Consider the following 12,034-nt stretch of genomic DNA (forward strand, 5'->3'; position numbering starts at 1 on the left):
ACCCTTTAGTTATTGTGAGATTATGTTTCATTTAACTAGTCAAGTTAAATATTAAAAAAAAATATAAAAATATTATTAATTTTGAGGTGTGATATGTCACATAGTATATTTCTAATTTTTTGTTGGTCAAATATACCTTGAACTTAACATGAATTTAAGGCTACTTAAATTGTTCAAATACGCTTAGCTTATTTTAAAAATTGAAAAAAATAGTTTACGTGGTCAATTGACGAACTACATTTAAAAACAAAAAAACAAAAAATCAACCCAATATAACAACTCAAACATGGAGAAAAAAATATTAGTTTGTGAAATCATCAAATTACATGGAATAAATTTGGAGAATTAAATGAACAATTATAAATATTCTCATATAAATAAAAAAAGAACATGAATTACAAAAAAAAAATAGGAAAAAAGATTTGAGGATAATTTAGTCATTAGGGGTCTTATCCAAGGATTGCTAAACCTTGGATTAGCTACCCCTCCCTTTCCTAGGGATAAAATAAGACCATGTATGAGGTATTAGTAATCCATGGATTAGGTTAAATAAAGTAACCAAACAATGTTTTTGTTTGGACTATATTTTAATCCATGGATTATTTTGATTAATACTTCCTACCAAACGGGTCTTTAATGCCTTTATCCAAAAACTATGAGGACCACAATTAAAATTTGTTACTAAAAATTGAAGGGACTAAAAGTGAAAATTTTTCCATGTATGATTTGAGAGAGAAATATAAAGTAGTTCCATGTCACTATTATACTACTACTACTATAGACTATCTGTCTTTTGGGTGATTCCAAAAGCCAAGTTTAAGTGAAGATATATTTGTTCTTTTAAGTTATGGCTGTGTAAACTATAAATAGAACACATACTGGAATTAGAGAAAAGATAAAATTAAATAAAGACGCGGAAAATAGTAAAAGGAGAAAACAAAAAATAATAATACAATAATGGTGATTCAAAGGTTGGAAATGTGTATTGAAATGATGAAATTGGTGTTTGAGTTTGTTGTTGTGTTTGTGGAAGCTGTTGGTACTGTTATCTCACAAAGTGATTCATCTTCTCTAGTCAACAGGAACTATGATGCCATAACCCCCTACATCGGCCTTCTTCCCTGAAACAAATTCACTATGTATTCGATATTTATTGAATCGATCAAAAGTTATTAATGCATGAAAAAGTACAGTTTTTCGTTCGTTACTTTTATTCTTTTGAATAAATTATTTATATTTAATGTAATTTATAGTGAATTTATTAATATTTGTTGTATTTTCCTTTTACATACACGTTCAGAAACATTATCTGTTGTTTTTTTTAAAAAAATTATTATTTCACTCTTATTTATATTGTAAGATATACATTTTGTACAATTATACTTTGTTGATGTATTTGTAGTTTTAAGAACAACTATTACTAAAGATAAAATAAGATCTTCTTTTAAGCTTTTAAAATGATAAATAATTTGAAATATTATTTAAGAAAAATTACGAAAGATAATTTGTGATAGAGAAACTAGTTACCAACGTTATAAATAGGTGGACATGATTAAGATTTTATTTTATTTTATTTTTAAACCAAAAAAGAAATAAGATCTCTTTTATTTCATATAATTAGCTTCTGTCCACAAAACTTGAACATGTGATCTGCATGTTGCAAATTGCCATGTTTTTTATTATTATTATTATTATTATTATTATTAATAAGTCCCTCTCCAAGCAATTTTTAATATTTATTTCTTCACCCCCCAAATAACATTAATGATTGAACTTGGTCTAGACCTTCGACCACATTCAAATATCCAATGTTCTACCATTAAATTTCTTTCATTTTCTTGATTGTGCAAATATAATTTTTAATTATAAGTTCATATGAAAAAGAAATCACATATAATTATAACGTAGAAATAATTTTCAATAGTTTTTTAGAAAAATTATGTAGGCCTATCCAACTTATGCCCTCTTATCTTCTTCTACCTTAAACACTCATTGTCAAAATATAATCATATCCATTCACCAATAATCACTATTTAAAAAAATTTGATAATAGCTAAATAATAAAATTTAAAATTTATTAATTGTTATATTTAGTAATGAATTAATTAAAATATCATAAAATTTTGTTAGATTCGAATAATTCAGCCATAAAATAGTAAACTGTATTTACTCATGTGCTGCATACAGCAAGACGGGCCTAGCTAGGAATAAGGACCGTACCTCATGAAGCACCGGTGTAATACTTCCTCCCTTCCAAAAAAATAAAAATAAAATAAAGATTTAGTTTAACTTGAAATTGAGTCTAAGAAAAAGAAAGAAGGCTTTTAATCTCATGATTTTAAATTAAAATTATATTAAAATGTATCAAAATATTTTTTAATTTTGTCGCTCATAACATGTCACATAAAAAGTTGAAGTTAAAGTGTTGCCTAACAGAAAAAAAGAGTCATTTTTTTAAACAAACTAAAAAAAGAAACTAGACCAACAGACTAAAAAGGAAACTAGACCATTCTTTTTTAAATGGAGAGAGAATAATCTCAAGTTGTCTTTTATCTCAATTACTGTTATAAGTCAGTCATTGGTATTTGGTATGGTATTCGGGAGTAATATTTTAGAATTATGGTATTCGCGTTTGGATTTAGTATAAAACAATAGTATCATTTAGTATTCAATATTTCTCAAATATCAAATTATCTACTTAATAAAGGTCATATATCTACATATTCATTACTCATTAGTACAAGTCCAAAGAGAAAGTTATACCCTAAACATGAACAATCAAAATACATGATTTTTAATTGTGTCAATTTACTTCCTTGATGTCTTCTTACTTGTTAATCTTTTAGTATATCGTGCCTCCACATAAAAAAAATTATAAATAACTGAAGAAATAATATTAACTTTGTACTACAATCGATTTTAACTTCAATACGGTATTATCGAACATCGTTCCTAACCGAAACTTAATTTACCGTTTCCCAATTTACCAAACAGAAATTTAAAAATTTTGTGTTTGGTATCTAATTTAAACAACAAATTATCGAATTACCAAATCTGAAATCTGAGAAACTCGAACCCAATGCGGATTGCTTATCCCTATTTCCGAGACAAATAAAATTTTATAATTGAATGACAAATATTTCACGCTAAACTTATATTTAGCATTACTATAAAAAAAATTACGATAATAAATATATACATTTATAAAAAATATTAAAATTTTTATTGAAATTAGTTGTGATCCAATGTTGCTAAATACTTCAGGAACATTTAAAAAAAATATAATTCCTACTAAAAATATATGTTTAATGACAATCAAGCTATTATCATTAATTAAGTGATCCTAAAAATCATTTTTAATGTACGCAACAGATTAAAAAAAAATCAATTAGTTAGAAATTCTTTTAGCAAGGAATTAACGATGGTTTATCGATAATTCCACATTACAGTAAACAGATACAAATAAAGTAACCAATTATCGGTCGGCTTCTCTAAATTTAATTAATTAATGTGAATTCCTCATCGCAATTAATTTGGATTTTTCTTGAACATGCTAGTTTGGTACTATTATATTAATCTCTCTTGTCCCTTTCATTAATCTTAATCAGCAAGCAGTGTTAATCTAAAAAAGATTCCAAGGATCAAATAAAATGTTCTTAAAAATTGCATCAAATTACTTGCAACCTTTGAAGAGACATACTATAGTATATCCCACAACGAATTAGTGTCTCTTCACCAAAAATAACTTAAACTAATGCCAACATGTAGTAAATTCTAATTAAAACTTCAGATTAGTTAAGTAAAAATTAATCAATATGCTTGTCAACTACCTAACTCAATCATTGAGAATCTTCTACTAATCCAATTGTTCAGAGGTACATGTTACTTTAGTTTCAAACGACCCAATTGAATACATTATTTATGTACAAATTGTAATTAAATATATATGCATGAACGATCACTAAATTTTAAATTAATAATATCAAATCGTAAATTTATGCATATATAATTGTCCAACAACAATTAGTTCATTTATGACAATATTTCATTGTCCAAACTTAAAACTAACGGTCAATTTCATTATTTAACGTAGACCACTGTTGATGTGTATACGGCTGTTTTTTTTTTTCTTCTAATATATAAAAAGCCCTTTTAATGCTAATTTATAATTATATATCGTTATCTCAATGCCAACACGATACATGGATAAGGTTGTCAATGTATAAAATAATAATAGAGAAGGGCGTCAATCTCATTCATATCGGCAAGTTGAAACCATTCAAATCTCATCTCTCCTCAATCTATACATATGCATTAGAATATAATTGCACTTTGATCCATGGCTCGTTTGGGTACGGAGAATAAGTTATTTTGAGATTAATTATTTTTGGACCAATTATTTCAATATTGTTATTATATCCTTAATATAGGTAGGACAACTTTCACATATAGCAAATACAAAATTAATATTTGTATGTTATAACAAATTTTGCATAATTGCGCTCCATAGCAAACATATATATGTATAATTCGCTATACATATACAATTGAAGCGAATTGTATAAAATGAGAAAGAGAGAAATTATATATAACTTGAATTTGTATAAAACGAGAAAGAGAGAAAGACAAAAGAGACTTAGACAGGAAAAATTTGTATTGTATAATTATAAGTGTATAGAAGGATTATTAATTTGTATATTTTGGTATTCGTTCCAATTGTATAAGTATATATTTGAAATTTGTATACAAATAAGAAACTTACTTACCTGTAAGTTGTATATGTTTTTTTGGTGGTGATTTTCAGTTGTATATGTATATGTGATTATATGTATTTAAATATAATTTTGTATATGTATATGTATATATAACTATATTATTGTATATTTCACGGTTTATATTTATGAAATTTTTATATAAATAAATTTTTGTATTAGCTATTAATAGTATGTGTATGTGTTCTTTGTATTAGTCTTTGTCAATTGTATATGCATTTATGTATAAGTGAAATCTATATATATATGATTTTGTACTAGTGCAATATGTATATAATTAAAAATCCATGTTAGTGGAAATCATACATAATTTATTTATTTTTTTTTATAAAAAATTGATTTGAAGAGATTAGGAGAAATCAAAAGAAACTGGAATAGAAAGGATTTGTATAAAAATAATAAATTTTTCGTTTTTTAAAATATGTGGGCCCAACCAATTTTTTTTTTTAAAAAATTGATTTGAGGAGAAATCAACAGAGACTAGGAGAGAAAAGATAGGGAAGGTATTTGTATAAAAATAAGTTTTCCATTTTTTAAAATTAGCGGGCCACAATTAAATGGCAAAAATCAAGTAATATTTGTCGCGAACTAAAAATAAATGAAAGAATAGCTATAATATTTATTTTGATTTAAATGTTTGCTATTATATATAATTTTTCAATATGATATTAAAATTTCAGAATAATTAATCTCAAAATAAATTATTTCAGGACTTTATTCCAACCAAATATGAAATAAACTCATCTTAAAATTAATCACGAAATTAATTATTGAGTATCTTATACCAAACGAGCCTTGATATTCTAATTGCACCTTTTATATATGCCAACTTTAAAATATTAATTGAGCTAAGCACACCCCTAACTTACTAAAATGTACTTTTTGGTCCCATGATAGAAAATATGTGTATTTAAACTATTTCTTAAACTTATATTATCTTTAAATCTAGAGTAACAATATAAATTTAACATAACACATCAATAATTCCGTGGTTCAATACTTAAATTTTAATGAAATTTGCGAAGATGCGCAAGTAAAATAAATCAAAAATACACATTTTAACTAAATAAAAGTTAAATTAGCTTAGTCAGGAACTACAAGGACCAAAATCAAAATATGTTAATTATTTAAGGAACAAAATGTGAAAATTTTCGTATGTAATAATTTGAGTGTGAGAGAAGAGAAAAACAAAATCGATGGTTGTTCCATCTCATTATTGCTACAAGCAGATATTATTATTATTATTTAATTTTATATTCCCCGACTCTTGGGGGTTTCCAAAAGCCATATTTTGTTAATTAATATCTTCGACGAATATAATCATCGTTGTATCTTTGGAAACTATAAATAGAACAACACGTACATATATATAATTGAACGAAAGAGATAGCGAAAAACGCGGAAAATAGAAAGAGGAGAGAAGAATATAACATATGTTCGATTGTGAATATAATTTATATTTATGGTGATTCAAAGGTTGGAAATGTGTATAGGAATTATGGAATTGGTGTTTGAGTTCGTTATTGTTTTTATCGAAGCTGTTGGTACTGTTTTCTCACAAAATGATACATTTCCTGCTGGAAGGAACTATGTTGCTGCAGTCCCCTACATCGGCCTTCTTCCGTGATCGAATATATTTAAAATTTACTGATCCGACTAAATGCATGGAAGGCGCATGGCAATTATTACATTTATAATTTTTTTTTTCTTTCACTGAGAAGTCTTTGTAAAGTATAAAATCAGATTCAAAAGAGCTTCCTTGGGATAGGTTAGGTGTTAGAGTTTATCGTTTCATTGTTTTTTTTTTTTTTTTTTTTTGTAATTTTTGGTTACTTATTGTTATTTAATCTAGTTTTATATATGTCAATTATACTTTTTTTTGGTGTGTGTGTTTTAGAATTCTTTAGGCGAAGTTTTGTGGATTTATCCAAATTCAGTTGAATAACAATTAATTAAAAATTTTAAAAACAAATATTAATTTTATGGAAAATACCTGATTTTGGATATGAAAAACAGTAGGTCTTAGCTTTTTGTCCGTACTATATTGAAGTGGCAATTATGCAGATATTTATATTTCTTGAATATTGGTATATTTATTTATTTTTGTTTTTTTAAATATTACCTGATTACAGTATAACTTGAGTTGTAATAGCAAATAACTTCCTAAAATTATAATTCCAAGAAAAATTACTATGTGTTCTAAGTTTTAACGTTGTAAAAAAAAAACTGGATGGTATTTTATCTTAGCTAATTAGTGTTATATTCGGTTGATTATTTTGATAATCCTATAAATTTAACTAATTAACTAGTCGACCAATTGATTGTTAATTAAGGATTGTTGGTAGATATATGTCCAGCCTTTCTTATCCCTTGTATAAACAAATAAGAAATCGACAATTGTACAAAAAAAGTATCTTTTTCAGTTTTATTTAAACACTACAATAATGTTGGTAGATCATTGCTAAGTTTTACAATCAAATCACGTTTATGAACGAAGAAGAAAAAGAAGACGAAAAGATTAGTACTATAATGTTGACATATTGTCAAAATTATGGTGCAGCAAACATAATGAGTTGGCATTAATTCAGGGCAGCTTACCCACCAAGGTTTCCAACCGATATTCCTTCATCGAAAAATTATGTTAAATGAATTTTTTAGGTGTTTTATACTTTTTAAGAATAATAGATTAAGATATAAATTGAATTGAATTTTTCATTTTTATCTTTATTAATTATTATTAAATTTATAATTAAACTAGCTACATATTAATTAATTATTAGTTCCAATACTAACTAATGAAAGATAAAATTGAAAATAGTCTTGAAAATTGAACAATTAAGTTAACGTGAAAAATGAAAAATATCTAAAACTTAACTTAATATAAAATGAAGGAAGTATTGTATATAAAGATCAACTTTTAATTTGTAATTATATATATATATGTTGACACTTCTTGACACAACTCAAAAATTTCGTTTAAAAATTAAGGTATAAAATACCTTTTTTGGTAATACGTATTCAAATCTTACTAAACTCATAATTATATTTTTTTTACTACAAGCCACTCTTTAATCGCAATCCTCAATTAATTTGATTAACAGATTTTTGGATATTCTAAAAATAATCCATAGAGGAAACCCATCCATAGATGTGTCCAAAACAATAGAGATAGTAGAATTATTATTTTTCTTGATAGAAAAAGAAGTATTCCATCGAAAGGAAAACGATAATTTCAAGGATGCATTTTTCACTACAATAAAAATGATTATTAGCGATAATTTATTTTTAATTGTCATTAAATATATATTTTTCACGGTAATTGATACTTTTTATATATGTCCCTAAAACCTTTAGCGACATTGATTCTAATGACACTTAACTAAAGTCGGTAAAGATTTTAACACTTTTTATTAATATCAATATTTAATACCGTTCAAAATTATTTTTGTTGTAATGTTTGGTCCTTCATTTATGAGTAAAATTTTGATTTTAACATTTATGATTCAATAAGTTTAATCTTTAATTAATTAAAATATGTGTCTTTTAACCCTTTTATGTTTTTAAAAGTACATCATCCTCACAAATAAGATATCGATACAATTTAATCATGATATATGATGATCAAATAAAAATATAAAATAGTCTATTCATTCTCAAAGTAATCAAAACCTCACATTTCAAGCAATTGAAAATTAAATATGCTTTAACCAAATATCATAAGAATTGAGCCCGATTATATCAATAATTAAGGGACTAAACATGCTACATTAACCCTTAATTTCAATTAGTTGATAAAAGTCTTTTGGAGGAAAATGGTCACATGAAATTCTTCAATAATATTCAAAAGATATTGGAAAAATAAAAAATGAAAATGTCAAACATCATGTGGATTCGTCTTTCCCTTATTCAAAGGAAGAGATAATTCTGATGATATTTTCATATTTTTCAATATTAGTTTTAGTTAATTAAATAGTACATCTATTATAGTTCCAAGTTGCAATACATAACTATTAATAAATCTACATGATTAACACTTTTTTATTTCTTAAACATGCGATCAGCATGTTTTCTGACTTTTTCCATTTCATATCATGATATCTGCATTGCAAGCCTATCAGAAATTGCCGCATTTTTTTCTATATATGATAAAATATAATCCCTCATAAAAAAATATTTTTCAATATTTTATTTCCATTTGTCTTTTTTTTTTTTAAATTTGGTCTAAATTATGGACCACATTCCTTTCTGTTCTATACAAGTTTAATTATTTATTTGTATATATTAAAAAATTACAATCGCCAATCAATATTAATAAATAATTATGTTTATGCATCATGCCTTTAAATTATTTTCATGCCTTTAAATTATTTTCTTTTTGGAAATAATGTACATATAATGTATTTTCTTAGTAGAATTATTATCAATGGAACACCTGTAAAATTGAAAAGAAGGTTCGGGAAATGACTTTTTCTAAGAAAAAGTTTCTTATAGCTATACATATAATACACTACATGTTATTTCTTGATATAAATGTCTCTATTGATCTCAAATAATAATTTCAGGTATTGAAAAGAATAAGAAAAAGAAAATATAAATAAAAATACGCCGGACTGGATTAAACAGATTGATTTCTTAAAAAATTGGGGACAAATTATTTGATTTTGAGCCTAACACATATTTTTCGTCAAAATTATAAGATAATTTGAGTCAAAATATAATGGAAAAAAAATATTTGAGCTAAAAGTTTAACTAAGAGATGTATATTTAAATTGAAAGTATAACGAAACATATATTTAAATTATTTTTCTGATAGAAATGGAATATTTAATCAATGGCGGAGCCAGTCATTTTGTAAAGAGTGCATAATTTTAAAAAATACTCCTTATTTAATTATTTACCGCAAAAATTTTTTGAAACTGATCTGATGTGAATTTTGACTAATAAATATATTTAAAAACACTTGAAGGGACCAAAAATCAAATCCTCAACCTTCCGCTTTGCACTTCCTAACACTCATTTTACCATTGAGCCAGCTCCTATAATTACTTAAATGTGTGCAAACCTCAATATATATTAAAAATATCATAAACTTGTCTCGTAGGTACGATATAACTTTCCGAGGAAGGATGTTCACTTGTGCACCCTTCGTTAGCTGTAGCTCTGTCCCTGTATGTAACTATATATATATATATATATACTAGAAGAAGCTAGAATAAAGAAATTATATAATATTCTGTCATTATGTAGAGTTCCAATCATTGCTTTAAAGAAGCATAATACGTCCTTTGATAGTTTCCTTTAAGATTATTAAATTCCAAGAAATTAAACATCATACATTTGTTGATAATTGCGTTATTAATTTAACATTAAACACAAAGACTTCGAGGTTTAATTGCTGGTTGGTCTGGCGGCAAGATTAACAAATATATTTCTATAGTTTTATAACGAAAGAATAAACAAGAATTAGCAAATTAATGGAGCACTAAACGGAGTGAATGTTTTATAAGCTCAACATTTAGCCAATTGACCAAGATCGTTTTTCTGGATTTTACACAGAAATTCTACATAAGGTGAGATTTTTATTACAGAAGTCAAAATTTAACTTTTCGGTATTAATCTAAATTTTCTTAGCTGAAAAATTATATATATATATGCGCAGTCAATTTTATTTTTATTTTTATTTTTATGTATATTACATATAATAGGCTTGTTTATGTAATATTTTATTTTAAAAAATATTTTATTCAGTAATGTTTTAGGTAATATTTTATTTAAAAAAATTAAATAATAAAAAGATAAAAATTTGACAGAGTAAATAAACATAAAACGTTATTGTTGGTAATGTTTTATAATTCCTTACTCTGAAGCACTTTTTACATGCCTCATTCATTATTCAAATTTCCACTATTAAAATGTATAGATATATTTTATACATACCTTCACTTGAAATATATATGATTTTCTCTTTTCTTTCTCTTTTATTTTATACATAGACAATACTTTTTTAAACCAAAGAAAAAAAACACGAGGAAGACTTTGAATAATTTGGAGCATGTCTTGTATCATTTCAATTTCAAAATTTGTGAATAAATCATATGAGATCTTTTTCTAGCCTAAGTAATCATCCCTTCCAAATATTAGACCAATCGATTTCTTATGATTATTAATATTAGACTATCAATAAAGAAACTATTGAACTAATATTGATGCAATAAGTAAGCAAGACAATTATTAAGAAAAAAGAATTAATTGATATCGTACAAAATCCCTCCTCTATTTTTCCTTGCAAAAACACTGTAAATGTATGAAAAGAGAAGATAAGGGAAATATATTTCGTTCTGAAAATAAATGAATCTTGTACCTTACTTGATCACAGAAAATTAAAAAAGAGTTGCCCAAAGTCCAATTGGGGCTTAGCTTACCTGAATTGGGCTCAGCTGATAAAGATGACTTGCAAAGTACTTTGGACCAAAGTTGAAGGTTGTTGGGTCCATTGTTGTATGTAACACGATTATCAAGTTCAAATATCATTCCGCTACCAATCTGTAACAAAATAACAGAATAGTAGTATGTAACAAGAAGTAGTTGTGCCAAATAATCGTAATACCTGAGTGTAGAGTGTGGTCACGTTGAGAGTTGGACCAGGCATTGAAGCATCGAGCAACTGAAATCTTTTCTGGAAAGCTTTCCATGGCTTTAGAACTCGCGAATCCACCAAAGCTGTGGCCTACAAGAACCACTTTTTTCATGTGTAGGAAGAGAAGCCATGAACTGTGTTAGCGGACTCAAGTAATCAGACAAACGTGGGACTTCAAGGACCTGCTCCGGGTTGATCCCTGAAGCACCCAAGTCAATAGCCGTGACATTATGCCCTGAAGACCTCATCAGTGCCACAACCTTGTACCAAGGCCAGGCTCCATGACACGCGCCATGAACTAGCACAAAAGTGTTTGTTAGCGTTAGGCCATTTAGGCCCTGATGTTGTTGAATTTACATATGGCAACAAAAGTATCAGTACTAAAATTATTAGAAACTTGATTTTCTTCATAATATTTTTTTTTTCTCTTTTCTAGTGTTGAACTTGATAATTAACCTTGTCCACGTGATTAATTATTTGAGTGAATTTTGATTTTTTCTTCTTTCAAATTCGACATTTTACTAGATCAGGGTTTAGGTGGGGTTGCAGAAGTTTGTCAAATGCAACTGAAAATGATTGAAATGTCTTTTGCTTGCGCATTTAGTTATATATGTTGAGCCAAAGT

The 12,034-nt window shown here is 26.3% G+C and overlaps 1 pseudogene; it reads right to left on the reverse strand.

The window, feature by feature from the left end:
* Nucleotides 1-9,694: 9,694 nt before the first annotated feature.
* On the reverse strand, nucleotides 9,695-11,762 carry LOC101264771 (methyl jasmonate esterase 1-like; annotated as a pseudogene).
* Nucleotides 11,763-12,034: the final 272 nt, after the last annotated feature.

Source organism: Solanum lycopersicum, chromosome 1, assembly GCF_036512215.1.
Source record: "Solanum lycopersicum chromosome 1, SLM_r2.1".
NCBI classification, from domain to species: Eukaryota; Viridiplantae; Streptophyta; class Magnoliopsida; order Solanales; family Solanaceae; genus Solanum; species Solanum lycopersicum.